The sequence below is a fragment of the Podarcis bocagei genome, assembly GCF_964188305.1.
Source record: "Podarcis bocagei genome assembly, chromosome: 3".
In the NCBI taxonomy this organism is placed as follows: Eukaryota; Metazoa; Chordata; class Lepidosauria; order Squamata; family Lacertidae; genus Podarcis; species Podarcis bocagei.
This window is the reverse complement of record NC_138127.1, coordinates 108719296-108745516: the sequence shown is the minus strand read 5'-3', so window position 1 is coordinate 108745516 and position 26221 is coordinate 108719296. Positions and strand designations below refer to the sequence as shown.

At 48.5% G+C, this 26221-nt stretch overlaps 1 protein-coding gene across 2 annotated transcripts in view; it reads right to left on the bottom strand.

Moving 5' to 3' along the window:
• ZNF395 (zinc finger protein 395) overlaps positions 1–9389 on the bottom strand; it is a 67494-nt gene extending 58105 nt beyond the window's left edge. Inside the window, exon 1 of one of the 2 annotated variants that reach the window (XM_081188652.1) lies at positions 9191–9389. The gene's annotated coding sequence lies outside the window, so the exon portion shown is untranslated. Of the gene's footprint in view, positions 1–1286; positions 1439–9190 lie in introns of those variants that run through there. The other variant, XM_081188651.1, reaches the window with a different exon arrangement.
• Positions 9390–26221: the final 16832 nt, after the last annotated feature.

The window sequence follows — 26221 nt, the reverse complement described above, 5'->3', positions numbered from 1 at the left end:
GAGCGTCAGACGAGGACCTGGGGGAAACCAGGGCTCAAATCCCCCGCTTGGTCATGGAAGCCACTGGGTGCCCTACCTCGCAGGGTTGTTGTGGCAATTAACGGAGCGGGAAAACCATGCATGCCACCTTCAGCTCCTTGGAGGTAAACGTGGGCTAGAAATGCAGCAAACAAGCGGATCTTGGAGAGAGCAGGGTGACCCCTTCTTCGCCACGGATCAGGACCGCAGCTCACCGGTAAAGCTTCTCCGCTGCAGGCAGAATGCCCCAAACGATCACCAACCTAAATGCCTAAAGCCCCGGTCTGCGCGCATTCGATCGAGGCGCCTTCCTAATGCCCGCGGGCGCCGTCGCAGCGCGCCCCGAGGACGCGGCCTGCCGGACGCTCACGGCGCCACTCGCGAGGCAGGATCAGGTCCCCGCGGGGAGGGGTGCGAGGTCCGTGCACTACCGCGACATGGCCGCGAGGGGAGGGGGCGTGGCGCATGCCGACCCGTGTCCGCCACCATCCACCGTTCCGCGCGGTGCACAGCCCGGCGGTCCCGGGGGTGGGCGTGCCAGCTGGCCCGTGGGGGCCGGCGAGCGAGGCCGAAGCGGAGGGTGCGGGGAAGGCTCGGCCGCGGAGGCGAGAAGGGGGTGTGCCGGGGGGAAAGCGCCCGCGGGTACCGCCTCGCCGCGCGCCACGGCCCGGAGGTGGAGGAGGCGTGGCGAACACGCGGGGAGCAAAACACAAGTGCGCACTCCGCGATCACCGGCGATGGCGGGCGGGTGTGCGCGCAAAAAGCGGCGGAGGCGGCAGCGGCGGCGAAGGGCTTTCTGCAGCGGGGGAAGCAAAAGGGCGGCCGAGAATCCGTCGAGGGGAAAGCGGAGGATCCCGGGGCTGCAGCCGGGAATGAGTGGGAGCGATCGGGGGGGGGGGGGCGCAAGAGGAGGCTGCACGGTTGGAGAGAGAGAGGGGGATCCACGCACGATCGCCCTCCCTGGAAGAAGAGGGGGGTGTTGCATGCCACGGCAGGAGGGGAGGAATCGAGGGAGACACGCGTGGAGAGAGAAAGAGTGCGCGCCTTCGGGCAGCGCGGAGTGGCCCGTGCAGCTTGGCTAGGGCGCACGGGCGCAAGGCGCGGGGATTGCGTCGCCGGCGCGCCCCCTCGCACACACCCCTCTCTCACGGCCGTGCAGCTGCAAGAGCAGCGTCGCCCACCCGCACAACCAGCCCTCCCCACCCCCCACCCATCAATCCCCACGCCCGCGCCGCCAGCCCCCGACGGGCGCCCCCTCCCCGGCTTACCAGCTCCGCGCGCGCTCCGCCTCGCCTGCCAGCTCGGCTCCCAATCCTTCCCTCGCGCAGCTTGTTTTGAAATTCCCCTTCCAGCTCCGCCGCGGCTCGCCCGCTCCCTCCGCCCTCGCCGCCGCCTCCTCCTCCTCCTCCAGTCCCCTCCCCTCGGCTGTCCCCGGCACAGGCTGCCTCACGTACGCGGATGCAGGCAGCCCCCGGAATGGAGTCCCTGCGCGCGGAAGGGAGTGGCGGGCGCGCAAAAGGAGAGAAAGCCGCCAGCGCGCGGAAGGGGCCGGTGGATGGATGGACCGGCGGGCGGCGGAGGCACCTGGCTGGAGGGAGGTGGCGCGCAGCGGGGCTTCCAGGAGCGGCGGCAAGTTACCTGCGCGTCGCCAAGAGCGCACCTGCCTGGCCGCCAGCTGGAGGCTGAGGGCCGCGCTATCTAGACTTTTGGCTTTAGGTCTGCAGAAAATGCACCCACACCCAGTGGCGTAGCCTGGGGGGTGCAGGGGGGGCCGGCTGCACCGGGCGCAACATCTGGGGGGCGCGCTCGAGCTCGCACTGCTAAAATCAGTGCTAAAATCCACGGGTTAGGGGGCGCAAATTACTTGCCTTGCCCCGGGTGCTGACAACCCACGCTACGCCACTGCCCACACCCAACAGGGGGTGAGAAAGGCCTAAATAGCTTTTTATTATCACTATATGTATATCCCATCTTATTTCAAAGGCTCTCAAGGTGGTGTACATACACCTCCCCACCTCCCATTTATCCTCACAACAGTCCTGTGAGGTAGGTTAGAGTGGCCTAAGGTCACCCAGCCGGCTTCATGGCACATCAGGAATATGAACCCTGGTCTCCCAGGTCCTAGACCAGGATTCTAACCACGGTGCCCTGCACAAACCTGGGCGAGAAGAGAGGGAGAAATTGGGACCCCAAACAGAGAGAAAAGGGCCAAAGTGGGCAAAGGCAGAAAACAAGAGAGTGCAGACCCAGGGCTGGCCCTGTTGCGCAAAGTCTGAATTGCACAAAAGTTGCTTACAACGGGGGCATATGGGAAACCACAGGATGTGAGCCAAACAGGTCACGAATTTCTAGGCATTTGGTGTGTCCCCGCCCCCAAAAAACATAGTATAGAATCAGACAGACAAACAGTTTCTTTAAAGGAGGAAATAAATAAAAAGTGAAATGCAATCTGAGCATTCTTAGAATCTGGGCACGTATCAATTTGGAGGAATTTTTCCTTGACAGGGAGAATGAGTTCTACCCATCTATCCTCCCTTAATACTCCTAGAGCAAGGGTCGGCAAAGTTTTTGTGGCTTGGGCCAGTTCACGGTCCTGCAGACCGTGGGTGGGACGGAGTGCGCACACACGCATGCGCAAACACTATTTCCGGCGCAGAGGAGGCGTGCACAGCTTCCCATTGGCTGCAGGACCTTCCTGCAGCCAATGGGAAGCCGGCCAACGTCGTGGAAGGCAGTCCCTGCTCTGCGCCACTTTAGCGCGGTGCACGGAAGGCGTCCAAGCGGGTGGCGGGGGTCCATAGGCTGCTTAAACGACCCCCATGGGCCGCTTGTGGCCCATGGGCCTTAGGTTGCAGACCCCTGTCCTATAGTTCCCGTCTCCGCTGGCCGGCAAATGAGTGCCACAGAATTCAACACTCCCCCTGCCCTTCACAAAGGATGGCGGGTGGGTTTCCACCAGTGCAAGAAAAGAACAGCGTTGGAACACTAGACCAGAGTCACCACCAGCTTTTCTTAAGCTACACCAGTGGATGAGGCTACAGGGACTGAATGCAACCCTCTCAATATGGCCCACAGGACGCTCTACAGCCCACATCTCCTTCCTAGTCACACACACCCTGGCTTTGCAACTTCTCTTTGTGTTGTTTTTACGTGGCTGGGACCCGGGCTTGAACTCCAACAATGCCTTTTGCTTCCTTAGATGATGGACAGAGAGGAGGTGGGGGGGTGTCTTTGGAAACTAACCTAACTAACGTTTCCGAGCACAATTCAAAGTGTTGGTGCTGACCTTTAAAGCCCTAAACGGCTTCGGTCCAGTATACCTGAAGGAGCATCTCCACCCCCATTGTTCTGCCCAGACACTGAGGTCCAGCTCCGAGGGCCTTTAACGTGTGCATTCAGCTTTACACACTTGGCAGAATTAAATAGTAGTAGCAGTAGTAGTAGGACAGTGGAACCTTGGTTCTCGAACAGCTTAGTTGACGAACAAATCGGCTCCCGAATGCCAAAAACCGTTCCAGTTTTCAATTTTTTTTCAGAAGCCGAACACCCACTGCTATTGTCAGCTATTGTTTCTGGGGCTCATGCGCCAATCGGAAGCCGCAGCCTTGGTTTTCGAACGTTTCGGGAGTCAAACGGACTTCTTGAATGGATTAAGTTTGAGAACGAAGGTACCACTGTAGTAGAAAGGGGCCGGGCCTCTGGGAATAAAGACTTTGGCAAGCCCACCCACCATTGAACCCAATGTGTATTGGCAATACAGTGGTACCTCTGGTTACGTACTTAATTCGTTCTGGAGGTCCGTTCTTAACCTGAAACTGTTCTTAACCTGAAGCACCACTTTAGCTAATGGGGCCTCCTGCTGCCACCGCGCCGCCACAGCACGATTTCTGTTCTCATCCTGAAGCAAAGTTCTTAACCTGAGGTACTATTTCTGGGTTAGAGGAGTCTGTAACCTGAAGCGTATGTAACCTGAAGCATATGTAACCCGAGGTATCACTGTACATGGTTTTGGCTTTAGGTGAGATCCCTGGATCTTACAGTAACTGAGAAGCAGCCGCCTCGGGCTGCCTTGCAGATTCACATCCTTCCTTTTGGCTAAGTACACCAGCATTTCCCACTGTGGCACCCTTGGGCTACAACTCCCATCACCCAGTATCCTGCAGCCATGCTGGCTGGAGAAGATGAGAGTTGCACAGTGACGTAGCTTGGGGGGGCACTGGAGCTCTTGCCCTGGGTGCAAAATTATTAGGGGCACAAAACTTCAAAATGAAAGGAAAGGAAAGAATCATAAATAAATAAAAATAGTGCATCTTCCCCCTCACACAGACAGTCTCCCAGTGTTTGTGTGGGCAGACTGAGGAGTGGATTTGGGCAATGGTGGTTTGCTAGGGCACCCTCTGCACAGCGCAATGCTTGACCCTCAGGGGGTACCATGCCCCCCACTCGGGTAGGCCACCAAGCTATTGCCCCTTCGTTTCAGCGTGTTGGTGGGCAGAACCAAGGATACCTGCTTGCCCCGGTCACTGGCAACCCACGCTACACCACTGGAGGGCATCAGTTTGGGGAAGGGTGCTTGTACAGTGGAACCTTGGTTCTTGAACGCCTTGGTACTTGAACATTTCAGCTCCCGAACGCCGAAAACCCAGAAGTAAGTGTTCTGGTTTTCAAATGTTTTTCGGAAGCCGAACACCCAATACAGTTGCCAGCTATTGTTTCCGGGGCGCCTGCACCAACCGGAAGCCGCGGCCTTGGTTTTCAAACATTTTGGAAGTCGAACGGACTTCCGGAGCATTTTATGTTTGAGAACCAAGTGTACACAGTTACCTGGCAATGCTTGAGTTCTGAGCGGACAGGCAAAACATTGCTCTGTCCATCTCTGCACATGGCATGGCTGGGAGCTGAATGTGTGAACTGCCAGCCCTGAAAAGCAGCTGCAGTCCTCACCTAATGAAGACACCTACGTGATCCAGCCCCCAGCAGAAGCCTTACACTACCCCTTTGTTTGCACTGGGAGTTTGCAGATATTTCTTTGGCGAGACACACCTACAGTGCAAACAGAGGGCTGAGTGTAGCTTCTGAGTGTTTGGAGGAATAAGGTGGCAGGGCGCCATATTGTTGAAACTCTTTTAATGAAAAGAAAAACAGTGCGGGGGGCGGGGGCGCGACAGGATCCAATTGTATGTTTCGTAGCACCAGAGAATTCACGCCTTTCTTTTCCGAAGAACATCCTCTTAGTATTCCTGTCTGCAGGGAATAAGGGAACAAGTATGCCAATGTGCTCTGTATTTCAATTTGGGGTTTGCCACAAGGTACAACAATAGGACTACTTGAGGCAAGGTGGGAGCTGGCAGCCCTGGGCACGTTTCCTGATACATACAATTATAACAACCCACATTAAAGAATGCAAATGTTTCCTAATTGTCATTTGCGCATTAATTGAAAGATCGTTGCAATCAGGCTTTTGCATACCATCCAGCTGCATCCAAAAAAGTTCACAAATGTGGATTTTTCACACACACATCCCACCACTTGACCTGGAGTATACAGGAAGGCTCGTCATAACTACTTTTAAGAACTTAAACTTCAAGCATTTCCTAGGAGAATTACATCCTATCTCCATGGCAAGCGACACCATTGGAGTATGTGAACCTTCAGGTTTGAGACTTCTTCTTTGTGAGCTATCTCTGGTTAAGGAAATTCATCTTGCAGCCTTTGGAAATGACTGCATCCTAAAGAACTAGGCCTGAGAACTACCACGGGAGAGTTCACACCAGGCATCCCCAAACTCAGCCCTCCAGATGTTTTGGGACTACAATTCCCATCATCCCTGACCACTGGTCCTGTTAGCTAGGGATGATGGGAGTTGTAGTCCCAAAACAGCTGGAGGGCCGAGTTTGGGGATGCCTGGTTCACACCAACTCAGATGTGGCTTGGCTGAAAGAGCTTTCAACCCTGAAATATATCGCAAAGTGCTAGCTTGACATTCAGTTCATCTGCTTCATGCAGCCAAGAACTATAGGTGGATATAGAGTCCTATGAAGTCAGGGAGAGAAGGGCAAGGAGGAGGTCCCTGATTCAGTCCTCGGACTCTCCAGGTGTGGCTGGGAGAGACTCCTGTCTGAAACCCCAGGGAAACACAACCGTCTGACTTGGTATTAAAAAAGCTTCCCATTTTGCTAGGCCTCTTGATTGCATCCTGGAGATGTAGTCTCTAGGTCACAAGACTCCCTAAAGCAGGGGTCAGCAAACTTTTTCAGCAGGGGGCCAGTTCACTTCAGCAGGGGGGGCAGTCCCATAGACCTTGTGTGGGGCTGGACTGTCATTTTTTGGACGAATTCCAATGCCCCTCAAATAACCCAGAGATGCGTGTCAAATAAAAGCACACCTTCTACTCATGTAAAAACACCAGGCAGGCCCCACAAATAACCCAGAGGTGCATTTTAAATAAAAGGATACATTCTACTCATGTAAAAACACGCTGATTCCCGGGCCGTCTGCGGGCCGGATTTAAAAGGCGATTGGGCCGGATCCGGCCCCTGGGCCTTAGTTTGCCTACCCATGACTTACATCATGGGTGCCTACACAACACAAAACACTGCTGCTGTATGTAGGTTTTATTTTATTTGTTTTTTATCTTATATTTTGGAAATGTACATCCAGGTGTGTTTTTTCCTTTAATTTTTTTTGGGGGGGGCCAAAAGAGTGGGGCCCTGAGCTAGTTGTGACTTGGTATAAGCTCCTATTCTGAAGGGGGCTATAGCTCAGCAGCCAAACATCTGCTTTGCATGAGCTCCTTAGAGAAAAATGTGTGGGACATAAATGCAAAAAAAATAGAAGGGGGGTTGGAGTCATGTGCATGCATAAACACGCATGGAATTGCGTGTGCGCACCCCGTGTCTCTCCCCTCGGCGCATCGACACCCGCATGGCGCTCTGTGAGCATGGTTTGCCTACCCATGCTCTAAAGGTTTATTGTCAAAGGAAGCTGCCCTAGAACAGGTCAGGCTATTTTCCCATCTGCCTGCTACCATCTAATCACACCAGCACAGCACTCCTGGGTCTTCTGTACAGAGTCCTGCTACCTGTTTTGTTTTGTTTTGTTTGTGTGCATGGGGTCGGAACTGGAGATGCCAGAGATTTAACTAAGAACCTTCTGCACTAACTTATGCACCCTCCCTGCATTTTCCGATACACAATTGTAATTCTGCAATAGATATAACTCCATAATCTTGCAATTCTATAAGGGAAGGCTCTGGAGGCTGAATATTCTAGGGCAGCCTTTGCCCTCCAGATGATTTAAGACTGCAATTCCCATCTTCCCTAGTCGGCAGGGCCATAGGATGCTGGGTTTGATGGAAACCATAGTCCAAAACATCAGGTGGACATAGTAAGTTACACAGAATCGGCTGCGCTGCTTATGAGACAGGGCTATTTCAAGTATGTAAAGAAGGATTTTTTAAATTTTTTTAAGGAGGGGGTCTCTTTCACAAGGGATGCGGGTGGCGCTGTGGGTTAAACCACAGAGCCTAGGGCTTGCCGATCAGAAGGTGGGCAGTTCGAATCCCCGCGATGGGGTGAGCTCCCGTTTCTCGGTCCCTGCTCCTGCCAACCTAGCAGTTCGAAAGCATGTCAAAGTGCAAGTAGATAAATAGGAACCGCTCCGGCGGGAAGGTTAACAGCGTTTCCGTGCGCTGCTCTGGTTCGCCAGAAGCGGCTTAGTCCTGCTCTGGCGAACCAGAGCAGTGCACAGAAACCCCGTTTACCTTCCCGCTGGAGTGGTACCTATTGATCTACTTGCACTTTGACAAACTTTCGAACTGTTAGGTTGGCAGGAGCAGGAACCGAGCAACGGGAGCTCACCCCATCGCGGGGATTTGAACCCACCGACCTTCTGATCGGCAAGCCCTAGGCTCTGTGGTTTCACCCACAGCGCCACCCACGTCCCTCCTTCCTGGGAAACCTAGCCAAATGGGTAGGGTATTAATAATAATAATAATAATAATAATAATAATAATAATAATAATAATAATAATAATAATAGTAATCCCCAACCTGGTGCCCTCCTGATGTTTTGGACTACAACTCCCATCAACCCGTCAGCACATCAGGCTGATGGAAACTGTAGTCCAAAACATCTGGAGGGCACCAGCTTGGCAAGGACTGTACTCGATTACCTACCTGCAACGTTCTTTCCTAGCACCAAAGGCAGGATCTGCAGCCATTAATTGCTCATATTCGGAAAGGTGCAAAAACAGCCAGAAAAAAATACATTAAAATGACTGCGAAGTTTGAGCATCTTTCCTTTGTGGAAGAGTTTAAGCAGCCTGGGCCAACGGGATCTGCGATCCAAAACATCTGGAGGGCACCAGGTTGGGAAAGGCTGACCTCAGGGCTATGATGCTTTTTTTTAATTTAGGAGAACAACAGGGTGCATGGGAGAGGGCTGGGGGAAGTATGCATGGCGCAAGAAAAAGACCAGGGAGTCCTATCTTTCATATAGCTCAATTAGCAGAGCATGAGACCCTTAATCTAAGGGTCATGGGTTCAAGTTGGGCAAACAATACCTGCATTGCAGGGGGTTGGACTAGATGACCCTTGGGGTCCCTTCCAGCTCTATAATTCTATGATTTAAATCTACCTCACAGGGCTGTTCTGAGGATGAAATGGGTAAGAGGAGAAGCCTGAGCTCCTTGGAAGAAAAAACGGTGGCATATATGTGTAATAAACAAATAAAATACGATTCTAGGTTTGTTCCTCTTCCATAGTTCCAGAATCCCGGGTTCCCAGATACTCTTCCTGGCAGGAGAGACCGAGCAGACAAAGGGGAGCACTTCCTCCCATCATCCCCTCATTAATGCACGGAACTCCTTGCCACAAGGTGTGGCGGCAGCCCTTTGCTTAGATGGCTCTCCAAAAGGACGGGGCGAATCCATGGAGGAATTTTAGCTACATCCATGCGGTCCTAAGCCTGAATTAAGCAAACAGCAGCCCCCCCCCCTCGATACCAGCTGGCTGAAACCAACAACAGCACCGACGGCAAAATAAGGTTTTCTGCATGGCTGCCCTGCTTGCAAGAAGGAGCAGGTGGTGGGCCTCCGTTCCGACGTTCCCCCTGCAACACCAAGCCACTTTTTCCCCGTGTCTTCCGATGCACACCCTTCCTCCGAGCTCACCTCTTCGCCTGCGAGCCGCTGCGGGGTCCTCTCCTAGCGGGGCCTCCTCGCCAGGGTCGCCGCGCCCATCACCGCAGCTTCTGGGTGCGCAACCGGGAGCGCACCAGGGCGCACGGGAGCCGGCGCACAGCCTCCGATCCCCCGAGCGCGCTCGGCTCCTCCACGTGCTCCGGGGCGCCGGGCTTTCCTTCTCGCCGCCTCCTCCGCCTCCTTTGCCGGCCGGGTTCAAGCTTTCTCGCGAAGGTCTGTTGTAAACAAGCTGCCCACATGGCCCGGCCCCTCGGTGCGCATTGGCTGCGCGGCGCCATTTAAATACACGCCCCCAGCCGGAGCGCTGCAAAAAATAAACACCCGGGCCAGGAAAAGAGACCTTCAGCCCTCCGCCTCCCTCCCTCCCTCTCGCCACCTCCCGCTGTTGCTTTTCCTGATCTGTTTCCAGGGCTGCCTGCGAGCGCCCTGTTGCCAACGCCAAGGGCTCGCCCGAAGAGATGCGCGCGTTCCCACGAGCCCGGGAAATGCAACAAGAAGGCGCTGCCCGCTAAAAGGAGGGCGATCCAAAGGGCTGGCTTCTGGGCGCGCCGCTTTCTTGCTGCAAAACCCGCTTTAAACGCCGTGGAAAGGGGCCTTATGTCTGTTTTCGTTTTCATTTGGAGAGCCCTGTGGCATCCCCAAAAAGGCCGGCGCGTTCAGGGTCTGGAGCTGCAAGGGAAAGGAGGGGCTGGGTTCAAATCTCCCTCGTGCCACGACCTTGCTGGACGCCTTCGGGCCCTGGGGCGTTTGAAAACAGGACACGTGGGGAAAAGGGCTTTGCAAACGCCACCGATCAGTTGAGCTGTGGCGCTTTGCAAAGCTGCTCCGCAAGAAGCTTTCTCTCTCTCCCCCCCCCCCAACCCACCCAGGTACCGCTGGCCAGTTTCAAATCCTCTTTGCTTGCGAGGCCGCTGTATCTTTTGTTTTCGTTTTGTTTTGTTTTGCCACAAATAAAACCTCTATGGTGTGCCTGGCATCATAGTGTTAAGAGTTTGGGAGGGGGGATGTAGGCTGTTTGCGACGTCCCTCTTAACCCAGTGGTTCTCAGAACTTTTTTTTCTTTGGGCCACACTTTCAGAATAAAAACGTTCTGGCTACACCGGTTTTTCTTTTATTGATAAGAAACATATTGGAAAGGGGGGAAAGGAACTGCTCCTAGCAGTGCTTGATTTATAACACAGAACACAACTACAGTAGTTTATAATATCCACATGGGGAACTTTCACCTCTGCTCAGCTAGTGGTTCTCAAACATGCAGGAGGGAAACTTTGCCCTGCATTTATCCCAGAGGGAAGGAAGGAAGGGCAGTGTGGTACCTGGCAGTCCTCCACACATGATATTTCTCCTTACAGCTCTCTAACTAGATTTGGCCTGCACAATAGCTCTTCTCTTTGCACTAAAGCCGTGGTTCCCAAACTTTTTTGGGCCCTTGTTCCATGAACTCATCCCCAGTGTCCCTGCCCTATAAAAAGCATTATTCAGAGTAGCAGTTCGCAGGACCCACTAAGGAAGATAACACAGTGAGAGTGCCAGTGTGCATGGAAATGCTGTTTGCCTTCCCGCCGCAGCGGTACCTATTTATGTACTTGCACTGGTGTGCTTTCAAACTGCTAGGTTGGCAGAAGCTGGGACAGAGCAACGGGAGCTCACCCTGTCGCATGGATTCAAATTGCCGACATTGCAATTGGCTACCCCAAGAGGCTCAGTGATTTAGACCACAGAGCCACCCGCGTCCCTAAAATACGTTTTAACTGTTTTCATGGATGAAACTGTTTTGAATATGTGATTATACTGCGAATGCCTGCTGGGAAGTGATTCCTAAATGAAACAAAACTGCTACTATTAACATTACAAATCATCGGCATCATAAAAAATAATGGCCGTGCATTTGTCGCGATGTCCCCAAATAGGCCACTGCCTTTCTTTTTTTCTCGGGGAATGATGAGGAACATGTGTCGGCATGGCTGGGAAACTCATGCCAAAAACATGAAGAGTTACAAATGAGCATCAGATCCTCACATGCTTGGTCTGGCATGTCGTCAAAACAGTGTCGTGCTAAAAGGGAGAAACTCATACAAAACACAAAAACCGCAGTCTTCATCTATATCAGCGGCTCCCAAATTTTTGGTGGCTGTCAGTCCCTTGGTTCCACAAAACCATCCCCAATGCCCCCTGCCCTACAAAAGGCATTATTCAGAATAGTGGTTTACACAACTCACCAAGGAAGATGGTAACACAATAAAATTCAGCAAAGAATATTGCATGAAAATTACATTTATGCATTCTTACTAATGAAAACATAAGGGTGAAGGCAATTTATCGCACAAAATATTTATATATAATCATGTGCCAAACATGCACAACTCCTTCACCTGCAAAGGACGTACAGTAACAAATGTATAGCGAAATCAATGACTATTACCAACAACCGGCTATCTTGTGACAACTCACAATTGTAAATACAAACAAAGGGTGACTGGGTGACTTCCAACAGGGTCTAAACAACAACAACAACCAGCACAGTAGTCTAGCTTTTTCTGGAGTATACCAGTTCATGCTGCACAGGCAAAGCTACTGCAGGCATAGGCAAACTCAGCCCTCCAGATGTTTTGAGACTACAACTCCCATCACCCCTGACCATTGGCCCTGTTAGCTAGGGATGATGGGAGTTGTAGTCCCAAAATATCTGGAGGGCCGAGTTTGCCTGAGCTACTGTATCTTTGCTTTCTCCACCACAGATATACAGAAAATTAACACGCCAGAAAGAAGATATGACTATTAAAAGGAGCTTTTTTCATGAGCAGGTCAAGGGGTCAAGGATGCAGCCCACCACCCACAATTTACTAGAATGGAGTTTAGAGATCTCCTGCATGCAACATAGTTAACCGTACAGCATGTTAGTAAATGACAGGCTGACTTTCAGGCAGGGAGCTCTGACTTCAGATTCTGCCTCCTCCACCATGAAACTTATTTGGCAACCTTAGGACATTATCTCTCTGCCTATCTTATCTTGTTGTGGTGGGGAAATGGAAGAAGAATGCCGCCTGTAATCTCCCTAGTGAAAATGATAGGCATGTGAGAAACCTTGAGCGTCAGATTTTGGTCAGGGGAAATGGCTAAGGAATTGCAAATCGTGATTTTGCCATGATCATTTGCCAACTGCTGATATCTGGCACAACAAGTGACTCTTTCACAGGATTTTAACTCACATCACAACACTAAGCCCCTTCATCCCGCGTCTCCATTTGTGGGTTTAAAATTTCCCTATAACCACGCTTAGGGTTGGGGAAGAAATCCAGTGCAGTCCACGTTTTAATGCAAAACGAACCTAGATTTGCACTTCTTGAAGCAATATGCAAACTGAAATGGAGCTATTCTTGAAAATTCACACCTCTTCAAATTTTGGGGTGTATATTGACGGTAAGCAGAGCAAAAGTGCATTTATTAGGGGAACGTGCATATCAACATGCATTATATTAGGCAGAATTACATACAAACATGTGTTTATTAGGATAAAAGTGCACTAAAATTACAGACTTTCAGTAGGAAAGGTGGAGAATCTAAGACTGGGAAAGTGACAAAGAGAAAGGAAAACTGACAGATTCATCCTTCCCTTCCCTATCCTTACTCTGTCTCAAAACCTAAGTTGTTTTAAGCATTGCATTTCAATAAACACCAGCCACCTTTCTATTTGCTCATTGAAGGGTTTGGTGTAGGTAGAAACCCTGCTTATTATTTGCCACAGGACCCAATGAAAAATATCTCCCTTCCCCTTCGCCAGTATCACTGCCTTTACAAGATTAATGCACACCCTCTTTTTCCTGCAAGAGGATAGAAATCCATGCCAAAGGTTAAACGGAACTTAAGCCAAGTTGTCTGGCTGCATCATGCCGCTATCTTTCCACGGGCGAAAGTTTCAATAACTCCCTTGCTATTGCAATCCAGTTTCTTCCTATATACATAAAAATGTAAGGTTGCCGTCACGCAAGCCCCATTGGAGGATCTGCAGTGCCTGTTGACAATCCCAAATTTGCAAGGAGCCAGGGTGGGGTAGGGGCACAGAAGAGGAGGTGTGGTTTAAGATGGCAGTTGAATAAAGCAGGAATGGATAGACATATTATATGGGGAGCCTGAGGGAGCTGTGAGGATATGGTTGTCAGAAGGTCGCAAGGCCAGCTGGCTAGCCCCAGCTGGCTCGTCTCCTTCCAGCCGTCCCGCTGCAAAGACCCACCGGCCTCTGCTCCGACGTAAATCAGCGGCCCGGGCTTCAAAGCCAGGGCACAGTATATCAGCAGAATGAACTGCGCACACAGAATAGGCGTGAGGCTTGTGGAAGCATACAACTACAGATTTATTAATCATAAATCGGAACAAAGAAACATGTCGTCTCTCTCTTTGTCTTCTCAGAGAGACAGGGAAAAGCAAAAGCTACACACACAATGGAAGTTCCAGCAAGCTGTGCTGGTATGTAAACAGACATGTGACACGTAACAGTTCCATGTCTGCAACTAAAGGTGGAATGAAATTTTCCAACTATGGTGGGGCTTGAAGGAACTTTGAGGGATCGGGGGGTTGGGGAGCAGGTGAGGGGGGCAGGGTTGGAAGGCAGTGGGAGCAGCAGGGGCAACAGGGAGTTTGTACAGAAGAAATAACTGGGAGATTAAGTATACCTCACCCACTACTGTACGCTGTTTAAGCAAGAATGGCAAGCATTCGCGGTGAGCATCAGTCCCAGACAGTTTTTACTACTACAGAGTTATATAACTTAATAATGGTGTAATTGCATATCCAATAATCTTCACCCACACCCCCTTAGTTTTAATGATTTTGCAGCTCCAGTCGCTGCACTGCTCAACAGCCCTGGGGCACATCCGCGCGCAACGCTTCCCTCTGAAGTTGATGAGATGTCATTCTACTTCTGTGCAAGTTTCACAGGTTACGTGTTTCCACCCACCCACCCTTTTCCAAATTACTCCTCCTCAGTCATGGGATCAGAGAGGAGGCGGCTGTCTCTCCCTTTTCCCTGCATTTTGGGGTGGAAGTGAAAACCCACACACTTCCATGCGCTGGCAATGTGTGTGACGCATCGTCACATGTGTCTTTCCCTCGAGAACTTTAAAAACAGCAACCAAAACAATTCACACGGGGCAGCCTTAACTCTAATCCATCTGACCTAGGAATGTCTAAAATCACGGGCAATTCTGAGGATTCACACAGAGTAGTTTCCAGCCCCGGGCTGCTCCCCAAGGTTATTTTTGGGGTGGTTTTGAGGAGTGGAACGTGGGATCTTGTAGGATTGTCGTACGTCCAGAATTTCCCCCGACATACCTGGAATACTGCAGTCAGAAGCAGTGTCCGGGTGGAAATTGGGAAAAAATGTCCGGGAAAATCCAGACGTATGGCAACCGATGTCGGCAGTGCCGTTTTTGCCGAATTTTGCAGGCGATCGTACTAGATTACCCAGAGGGTATATTCCAGCTCTACAATTCTATGATTCTGTGATTCTAAGATCCCTGCCCCATAAAAAAAGCAACTTTTCTCACAACGCTTAGCATTTACATAGATCAGTCATAGGCAAACTCGGCCCTCCAGATGTTTTGGGATTACAATTCCCATCATCCCTGCCCGCTGGGTCCTGTTAGCTAGGGATGATGGGAGTTGTAGTCCCAAAACATCTGGAGGGCTGAGCTTGCCTATGCCTGACATAGATCTTTTCCGTGAATATTCAGAGTGCTTTGCATACATTCCTTAACTCTTACAACAACCCAATAAAGCCAAGAAGGGAGAGAGCAGCAGCAAAGTTCCAGAGTGTTTGCCACATGGGGATGGATAAATCTGTCAGATTCGGTTTCTCATTTTTCCACTCTTAAATTCAGTTCACCACATTTCCACATCAGTTTGTGGTTAAGTTCCCACAAAAATTCACCAGCATTTTAGAGCTCGTTTCTTGCAACATACACAATATTTTTGCATGCAGTATTCTGTAATATGCACATTTTTGCATGCAATTTTTTTCCAAGTGTAATGAATTTTTAACATTATTTTTACCAACATGTGCATTTTCACACACACTTTTTCTTAACGCACATTTTTTTTGGGGGGGGGAGGAGGGGTTTGCTTCAGAACTGCACTGCAAAATTTGGAGGAACACGTATGTTGAAGGACAGCTGCATTTTCATTTGCGTATAGTTTTTTTGGGGGAAGTTAAATCAGGTATGTTCTAAACGAAATGTGAAGCCAAATTTCTCCCACATCCCAAGAGCCAACATATACCGTATTTTTCACACCATAGGACGCACCAGACAATAAGACGCACTTTGTTTTAGAGGGGGGAGAACAAGAAAGGAGGCGCTGCGCAGAGAGGGGGAGAACTTTCCCCCTCTTGTTTTCCCGCTCTAAAACAAGGTGCCGTTTAAGGTGCGTTCAGGCGGCTACCTTGGAAGCCTGGAGAGCGAGAGGGGTCGGTGTGCACTGACCCCTCTAGCTCTCCAGGCTTCAGGTTCCTTTCGACCTGCTCTTTGGGGCTGGCGGGGGGAAGCCCACCACCAGCCCCAAAGAGCAGGTCACGGAGCAGCGGAAAGGCGGAGCGGAGAGGCTCCTGCCATAGCCGCGCGTCACCTCTCCAGCTGGGAGAGCGCGCACGGGGCTATGGCGTCTTCACTCCATAGGACGCACACACATTTCCCCTTCATTTTTGAAGGGGAAAAAGTGCGTCCTATAGAGCGAAAAATACGGTACCTGCTACCCCCACCGTGGTGGAAGTAAGATTCAGCTGATAATCCGGTTGGCTTCAGTATGTTTAATGGGAACATCATCTTTGCCCTTCCACCTCTGGCAGCAAAATATATTGGGAACATGGGGAGCTGCCTTGCACACACACACACACACAACAACAACAACAACAACAACAACCCCACCTGGAAACAATTTCTTAAGAGCTAAATTTGGGATTTGCCTGGAGCACCACACACGTTAGTAAACATACGCTTAAAGAACTTGCTAACAATAATTCAGACAACTGCATTTGTCCCACTACAAGGTGATTTTTATTTACATTTATTGTGCACAGTTAGCCTTGCAGACAGAGACGTCCACGCGGAGCTGACTCGTGAGAAAGGTGCAACATCCACAAAAATCGAAGGCTATTTGTTTATTCATACACATACACACACTGCTAATTATTATTATTTTAAATCACAGAGGTTTGCAGCAATGTACGTAAAAACCATACAATAAAAATCATATTTTAAAAAGTTGAAATCAAGTAACTGTTGTGGGAAGGCGCATTGTTAATTGCCTGCACAAACTTGATGGAACTGACAAGTTTTCAGCAAGCATTTAAAAGTTGAAATGCTGATTCTCTAGTGGCAGGGTGTTCCGCAGGACTGGGCTGATGAGGCGGAAGGCTTATTTTCTTTTTGTCAGATGAGCTTCACCAACTCAGGGAAATGGCCAGCGATGCTCCTGCAGGTGATCTCAGTGACCGAACTGGGAGCTGTCCAGAGCTTTGTAAATGAATACAAGGCTCCTGAACCTGGCTCAATAGTAAATGGACAGCCAGCACAGAGGTCTGAACAGTGGTGTCATATGTTGTCAGCTAGATCAGCAAAACTGGTTTGCCATACTATATTCTGAATGTGCATCAAACTCTTCCCAAGTTTCTAATCTTGGACAGAAAAAGAAGAAGAAGGTTTAGTAGGCAAAATTGTGGCCACTGGAGCGCAGAGGCTGACCTCATGTACCAACAATTCTGATTTTACAGGCGTATGTAAATGGTCCGTAGGTCCTTCAGGTCAATAGGTTGAGCAAATGAACAGAAAATCGCAATTATTTCATCATGTGGTAGTGATACAATGGAAGGAAGAACTTGTAGTTCCAAGAGTCATGAATTCTGGGTATACTAGGCTGGATCCACGCTCAGGTTGCCCTCTTAATCCAATTTATGAGGGAATAAGCCTCATTGACGCGGGTGGTGCTGTGGGTTAAACCACAAAGCCTAGGACTTGCCGATCGGAAGGTCGGCGTTTCGAATTCCCGCGACGGGGTGAGCTCCCGTTGTTCGGTTCCTGCTCCTGCCAACCTAGCAATTCGAAAGCACGTCAAAAGTGCAAGTAGATAAATAGGTACCACTCTGGCGGGAAGGTAAACGGCGTTTCCGTGCGCTGCTCTGGTTCGCCAGAAGCGGCTTAGTCATGCTGGCCACATGACCCGGAAGCTGTACGCCGGCTCCCTCGGCCTGTAAAGCGAGATGAGCGCCGCAACCCCAGAGTTGTCCGCGACTGGACTTAACGGTCAGGGGTCCCTTTACCTTTACCTAAGCCTGATTGAACGAAGCTGGACTTATTTCTGAGAAGGCACAGCCAGTTGTCCTTGGAGCAGACCATAGAAATCAGCACGTCAAGTGTGTCTTGGACTAGATCCAGGCCCTGGAATTAAAAACAGAAAGCAAGCGAGGCTCAGGCAATTAGACCAAAATGCTTTACATGGGTTTCTGAACAGGCAAAAATTGCAGGTGAACATGCTAGTCCATTTGGTGGGGATAAAAAAGTAACACCACTGTAATACCGTTTGTGAGAACAAACTAAAACACCACAAAGCAGTCGGCAAGCTTTCAAGTTACACAGGACTCTTCTTTAGGCCATTCAGTAATTTATTGCTTTCAAGTCATGGTGGTAATGACTTTGAGGCTTGAAATGCTGTTTTTCTTCCTCCTTCCCTCGCTGCTTTTTTGCTGAACATGCAGCCTGAGAAGTGCTTGGGGGGGGTGACTTGAAAAGCTGGCTTCTGCCATTTGAGTTGACACCAGTGACCTCTGAGTTGCACAGAACTCTTGCTCTACTTCTTCAAAAAATAAAATACGTGGAACGTATTGCTAATATGGGTGACGATCCCAAGGTTGACCCTTGAGCCGAGAAGTGGAGCCCAAGACCCATTCCTTGCAAAGTTGCAGTGGAGGCTAGGGCACTGCCCTGAGGCTCACTCCAGAACCTTCCAAGATACCTTGAGATGTAGCTCTCAGATTGCAGAACCGAAAGAATTTCAGTCTGGGAAAACAAGGGCATACACAGGAGAAGGAGGCAAGGGAACCTCCGCAGAATGAAGTCATTAGATATGGGAATGGGATGTCCATCAAAAAAAGTGTCGGGCCTGTGGCATTGTGCTATGTGCCATGTCTAGAACATGGCTGGTACTTTCGAAGTGCTGTGTCAAAGTTTTGCGCATTACAGGTATACATGCAGAAGAGTACAGTAATCGTTGCAGCAAAAACAAGTTGCAGAACACCCTTAAGAACTAATGGATTTACCATGCCTAAGTGTTTGTGGATTCACAGGAGTGGGCTCTAATCCACAACAGATTATCCCATAATAAATCTTTTAGTGCCACCATGCTCTTTGCTGTAGACTGAAGGTGCAACTGGGATTACCAAACAGTTAGGGGAATGTTTGTTGGTTAATCACTCTCCTTTTTAATTGATTCAGTTCAAGTAAATTTGCATATTAACCTCAGCACGTTTTATGCAAGATGGGGAAAATGTGAGCTCACACAACCTAGTGAAGGGGAAAAGTCCTTAATGTCTTTTCTAAGGCATTCCATTCCATTTTCATGTTTCGTTTCATAAATGGCAGTGGAATATTTTAATGAAACACAATGGAAAACAAAACAGAACAGAACCAAATTACCTGGAAGTAAACTCCCCTCAAACACAATGGGATTTTCTTCTAAGTAAACATTGACATAATATTGCACTATGACAGGGAAGGTGGAGAAGAGAGTGTTGCCGCAACTAACAGATAGGCCCCAGATTCAGGAGTGCATCGCTGGCAGAGAAGATGCTTGGCGGTACCTATGGGACCACCTCTCCCGGTATGCCCCGCGGAGGACCTTAAGGTCCATAAATAGCAACACCCTAGAAGTCCCGGGCCCTAAGGAAGTCAGATTAGCGCCAGGGCCTTTTCAACGCTAGCTCTGGCCTGGTGGAACTCTCTGCCTCATGAGACCAGGGCCCTCCGGGATCTGATTTCTTTCTGCAGGGCCTGTAAGACAGAGTTGCTCCACCTGGCCTTTGGCTTGGAATCAACTTGATCCCCTCCCCCTCTTCCTTTTTCCTTTCTCCTTCTGTGATGGAACTCCTATTTCGGGACTTCCCTGGCTTTTTTCTGGCCCACGTAGGACCAGTCTGGATAGTTGGCCTTGGTGAAGATTTGATGCCCCCCCCCCAAACAGTTTTTGATCCGGGCTTCCACTGAAATGAGGCTGCATTTTAAATTGTATTTTAATCCTGTTTTTAAGTTGTATTTTAATCAATTGTTTTTATACCTGATGTTAGCCGCCCTCTGAGCCCGGTCTTGGCCGGGGAGGGTGGGGTATAAATAAAATTTATTATCTGGCAGAATCCGTGACCAGGGGAAGGAGACGGCGGAAGAAGAATGGAAGAAATTTAAAATCTATCTTAAGGACTATTATAAACTTGATGAATGTTAAAATGTCGAGGTTTTGAGAATGAAAGGGTTACAGCGATATAAGATTAGACTGAAGGAAAGATTAGGAAGACATATCTTTGATAGAATTATTTAGAAGTTGCTGAAAAATTTTGGACATTGGGATGCAGAAAGGGGAGGTATGGGGGAGTCTGAGAAACAAGGTTTATGAAAAAAAGGTCATGAAATTATACGTGTTTGTATGTCTTTTTATATGTTTGTATTGTTTTAAAAATTCTGTAAAACCAATAAAAAATTTATAAAAAAATAAAATAAATAAAAGTTATTATCATTATTATTATAAACATATGTGCAAGCACACCGGTTGCGGCGTGCTACTAAGGCTGCAAAAACTGCTGCATATGAAAGTTATTGCATTTTAATTATGCGACGGGTTAAGGTTCAGGTTCCCAAAGGAAATTCCATGCTGACTGCTGGGAAATAAAGCATTCCTCCTCCTCTCCACCATTATCACGGCCTAGGACCATCGTAGCTACGGGACTGCCTCTCCCGGTATGCCCCGAGGAGGACCTTAAGGTCCATAAATAGCAACACCCTAGAGGTCCCGGGCCCTAAGGAAGTCAGATTAGCCTCAACCAGAGCCAGGGCCTTTTCAACACTGGCTCCAGCCTGGTGGAATGCTCTGCCTCATGAGACCAGGGCCCTGCAGGATCTGATTTATATCCACAGGGCCTGTAAGACAGAGTTGTTCTGCCTGGCCTTTGGCTTGGAGCCAATTTGATTCCCTCCCCCTCTTTCTTTTTTTCTTTTTCCTTTCTCCTCCTGTGATGAGGCTGCATTTTAATATTTTAACCTTTCGATATTTTAATTGTTGTATTTTAATCTTGTCTTTAAGTTGTATTCATTCAACTTGTTTTTATGATTGCTTGTTAGCCGCCCTGAGCCCGTACTTGGCTGGGGAGGGCGGGGTATAAATAAAAATTATTATTATTATTATTATTATTATTATTATTATTATTATTATTATTATTATTATTATTATTATCTCCCGGCATAGAAGGGCTGTAGCATCAGTTTGCACCATGCACAAGTCACTTTGCACCATGCACAGGAGCACAGAAGTCAATGCCCTGCACGGACCTAAGTTCTCGCCACAGAACAAATCTCTCGATTCTCCCATTCAGGAGATTAATTCTGCTGCTGCTCCACTCCCCCCATCCCACGTGATCTTGAGGCGGGGGCTGCCCCTCGCCTCGCCCCCCTCCCCGCCCGGGCGGAAAAGTGAGTACGTGCAGCTCCCCACGTGGAAGGGACCCCCACCCGCACAGAACAGCCGGGGCCGCACGTTCGCGCGCGCCCGACGCAAGCAAGCGGGTGGGGTTGGGTTAGGAAACGAGAGAGAGAAGAGCATCAGCCAATCAGACCCCTCGGGCTCCGGGGAGGGGAGGGGGGAAGGCAGAGATGGCGGGGAGCGGGCGGCCAATCGGCAGGCGAAGCGGGGAGTTGGGATGCCAAGCGAGCCAATCCCGAAGCGAGCCGGGAAAAGGCTTTTTTTTGTTAAGAGCCGGGGCAGCTTGTAGCTGAGTAGGGTGGGCGGCGAAGAGAAAGGGAGGGGTTGAAGTAGGAAACCTAACAGCCAATCGCTGAAGAGAGCCGGGAGACGAGGAAGGCGGTGTCGACCAATCCCGGCGCGATGGCGCAGATAAGATCAACGACAACAATAATAAGAAGCCTGAGCGCGGCGAAAGGGGAGGGGGAAGGAGGGGGAGCGAGCCCGGCTGCCAAAGCGCGCGCCCGAATCTGCTGAGGCAGCAGAAAAGGAGCCCGCCTTTTTTTTTCCTCCTCGGCCGCTTCCTTCTATTTCCCTCGTGAAGTGGGCGGGGTTTGTTATTCTCCCTCCTCAGCGCGAGGAAGCGGCGCTCGCCCCTCCCTTCCGAGGAGGCCGTTGGCGGGTCGCCCCTCCTCCCGCTGCGCCTTCCTGAGGCGATTTCGCCTTTGGCTCCTCAGTCCCCGCTTCGTACACAGTTCACACGGCGACACGCGACACGGGGAACAGCAACAGTTGATCTAAAATATCAATATAATAACCCCTGTCCTCCCCGAAGTGGCTAGCTGCCTTTTTCTTTGATTCGGAGCATCTGTAAAACCCTACACACCACACACAAAAAGAGGCTTTCGTACAATTAAAACAGTGTTTCTCCAACGTTTTTCCTCAGAATAAAAATGTGCTTGTATCACGCCGATTTTTATTTTAAGAAATGCGTTGGAAAGCAGCTGTGGGGAATTAATGTTTAATGCTGAGGGGCATTTGGTGGCGCAGGAAGGACAAACAAGAAGCCGCTTTTCGATTCGATTTATTCGATTCGATTTATTATATTTATTATATTCGATTCGATTTATTATATTTCTATGCCACTTTCCATTCAAATGAATCCCAAAGCGGCTTACAAACAACACGACCCAACATCACAGGTCATCACAAATATAATGTAAAGCATGTCGTTTTGTAAACCAGTTGGAGGCGGCTGTAGTTGAGCAGTAATGGTGGAAGAAGGCGCCATGCTGCAAAATTCCTATTTCTGAGGCAACAGGGATTTTAAAAGATCGGCCAACATAATAAAAATAAAACCATGCACAATTGAAATTGGAATTGCAAGAGAAGCAACCTTGCAAATCTGTCTTCATGCTTGGGCCTGCGGGGGAAAGAGGGTTTTCTTATTTCAGAAAGCTAAAAAGCACAGTGAAATGGATGATTAGGTGAATGAGCTTTCAAAAAGAGAAATAAACTGGAAGTTTGATTGCAAACGGCATTTTTAGCCACTATTTTCTTTTGAAAAGATTGGGAGAAGATGAGACGAAGTTTCTTTAAATATGGCCCTAATTTAATGCAAGAAAGTCAAGTCGTTTAAAGAGGAAACACAGAGAACCAAACAAATGGTGTTTTATCCAGACTGATTCTAATATTTGTGTGTTGATTATTCAGCCAGCTATTTTCTAGACCACCCGTGAGAGGCCCACAAAAAGTCATCTGGATGGTTTGCAAAAATAAAAATAAAAATACAGTTCATACTTTGAATTTGAATTCCATGAAGGACAATGTAGTATTGGAAAGGGTTGAGATATTGCGACAAGAGAGAGAGAGAATAGGAGTGGAAACACATTAAACAATGTGATGGTGTTTCAAAGGATAATTTTATTGTTTCCCTCATTTGTAAAACACTTTGAGGTTTGCTTGTTTTTCACAAACAAGCAGTATATAAATTTTACTTCTCTGCCAATCAAGGAGTTTGAATTCGGATATAATTTTTAATGAGATAAATAAAATAAATACAGCGGTGAGGAGGGGAGTGAGGCAGCAGAGCTGTGGAAGAATTATAAAGGAAACGCAGCTGGTGTCGATGGCACAATAAGAGATTGTTTTTAAGTCTTTTGATAGGTTCAGTGAAGCTGCGGTTCTGTTTTTATATGGTATTTTAATGTACAGAACCATTTATGTTTTGGCAGAGTATCTGAAACGTGTGTGCTACCTCTACACAAACAGAAAAAGAGAGAATTGTGGTTTCACAGGGAATATCCAGAAATAACCTAAGTGACTAGATACAGGTTTTACTAGATTGTTGGTTTGAGACAATTTAAGATTCACTTGAAACCGCACCACGAGCCCATAGGAGGGAACTTTTCCCCAACCCCTTCCATGAGCCTAGCATTGAAATTTGGGTTTAGCTTCCAGTTTAAACAAAGCCTTGCTATAATTTTCTTGGCACAACCTTTGAGTCTTCCATTTATAGTTTTCTTTGCAAATTACGCTCTTTCATACTGAGTTGTTGTAGCTGACAATTCGCTGATCACTTTGGTTTAGAGCAAAACCAGTCCTTCGGATTTTGTGAAGAAAAGATTAACAGTTCAGCCCAAACAGTTTTGAAGGAATACAAACTATTCTAATTTTAACATTCATGCCATGTATTTTATTGTTGTGACACACTCTGGGGTCGATGGATGAATTACTTAAATTGTAAAAATAAGTTTAAAAATAAACAATTCTTTGCCATATCAGTTCTTTGACACTACATCACCCAGAGGTAGTAATTTTATGAGGGTCCAAATAGAAATTCAGCCATGGACTATGGATGACCCTGTTTTTCTTCTGCTAAGGAATATCCATAGCTTTTAGTGAAGCTTTGTTTGGAAATCTCGGAGAGGGCAGGAATCAAACACCAAATGACAGAAATATTGGAAGGTGGTTTGTGTTTATTAATCTAGACCAGGCCTTAAATGGGTGCTCTTGTTGAGCTGCTTGTTGTTGAAGCAACAGAAATGTAGAGTTTGAAGGGACCCCGGGGTGATCTAGTCCAACCCCCTGCAATGCAGGAATCTCAACTAAATAATCCATGAGATCCATCCAATAGATGCCCTTAAAGCACATGTTCAAGGTGCAATCTCTTCCATACATAGCTAGTTGACACAGACTAGCAGGATCCACCTGGAAAGCCAAGATACTGTTGCAGCAGAACAGCAACAGTATCTTAAACCCACCACAACATGCATTTTTTCTTTAAACGAGACCGTTGGTCCTTCCTGTTTCTTGGTTGCAGAAGCTCATCAGTGCAACATGTGCAAACAGGCCGACTCTTGTGTTTGTGCATGTATATTAAAACTTACCCCTTGGTTGCTAGACCATGAAGTATGTTGTGTTATTTGTTTTAATGTTGGGCTGCTTTGACTGTGCTTTGTTGCAGGCAGGCAGAGCAGAAATCCTTGGGGTGGGGGAATAAAGAAACTTCACAACATATACGCAAAACTGCAGCTTTGTACTAAGTGTGAATCAATCCGGAAGAACCAACACCTCCTGGTTCAATACTCATGCTCTCTTTTCCCCCCTGTATAAGGCTTTTTGCATCCAGCTCCTGGACAATGTCTTGCAGGCAGGACTGCATTCTGGGATTCACACACAAGTCCCAGTGCAGAAGCTTGCTCACAGAAACAATGCTTAATCATCACAAAAGCAACCTATTAGTTAAGATCACCCCCATCTCTAGCAAAATCTGGAGTTCCCATCATAATAGCCATGGTGGGAAGGATTTTGAACAGCAGGAAAACCAGAACAGCCCAGAGCTGAATATATAATGTAGCCTTATATTGTGTTAGGCCATTTATAGACTATTATTCTTTCATGGGTGGGTTTTAATCACATACCAGCAAACTTAGATTGTGCAATTAAAGTGGATATGGGGCTCTTATGAAAACCAACCCACTCCCCCACCACACAAAAAAATAAAATCAGATGTTTTGTAAAGTGACAGGAAAATGCACTGGGAAGTATGAGCTAACAATTGCTTGCTATATAACCTGTTACTTGCCTGCAGACAAATCAGAATGAATCATCAATAAACAGTGGAATTTTTTAACCCACCTGTAAACACATCAGGATAGATGATCAACAAATGGGTCATCTGCAATCAGCCTTAGATAGTTACAGATTAGATAGTTACAAGTTAGTTGCAAGAAAGGAAATTCTGACTAACTATTAGAAAGAACTTTTTGACAGTAAGAGCGGTCTCCCTTGGGAGATGGTGAACTCTCCTTCATTGGAGGTTTTTAAGCAGTGGTTGGATGCCATCTGTCAGGAATGCTATAGGTGAGATTCCTGCATTGCATTGCAGGGGGTTGGAGTAGATGATCCTTGAGGATCCCTTCCACCTCTATGATTCTATGAATTCGCCTGTCTCATCCACTACTGTATTACCTGTTCTGGCTAGCAGGGGCTGTGGACACAAGCCCATAGCCAGCCTAGAAGTTTGGCATGGGGGGCATAAGAAAAAGCGGAGGGCAGTTTACCCCTATATATACACTAACGTTTTTCTTGTATTCATTAAGTCTATATTAATGATGAAAATGATAATACAGTGGTACCTCGGGTTACATACACTTCAGGTTACATACACTTCAGGTTACAGACTCTGCTAACCCAGAAATAGTACCTCGGGTTAAGAACTTTGCTTCAGGATGATACGGAACGGAAGGGGGGGGAGCTGCCCTAGGAGTTCAGCCGGGGAGCAAAAGAGGGATCCAGCCGGCTTATTCATCGATCCCGGGATCATCATAGAAGACGCGTGAGTATAAGGAAAAAGGAAAATCCAGTGCACTGGTGGGAAGGGGGTGGAATCTCCTGGCAACTGAATTCTCTGCCCTCCTCTCTATCGCTCCTTCTTGCCTTTCTCTTGGTCCGGTTAGTGAGAGAGACCGTGGACCGCTGCTCAACCCGAAAGGGGGGTTCTGAGCTCTATCTCTTTTCCTTAAAATCTCCAGCCAGCCGCACCAATTGGGAGTCCGAAAGTAAGACGGTGAGACCCGGCTTGGAAAGACAGCCGACTTTCCGCAACGGGCATCCCAGTTGAAAGCAAGGGGTTGGAGCTCTCTTTCCGAACTTCCCGAGCGCCCTTACGGAGGGGGCAGGAAGGGGTCTGGCTTTCTATCCCAATCCCAGCCGCACTGGTCGGTGCCATGTAACCGTGCGTGAGCCCGCTTCCAAAAGCAAGGGGGATTTTCAGTTCGAAATTCTATC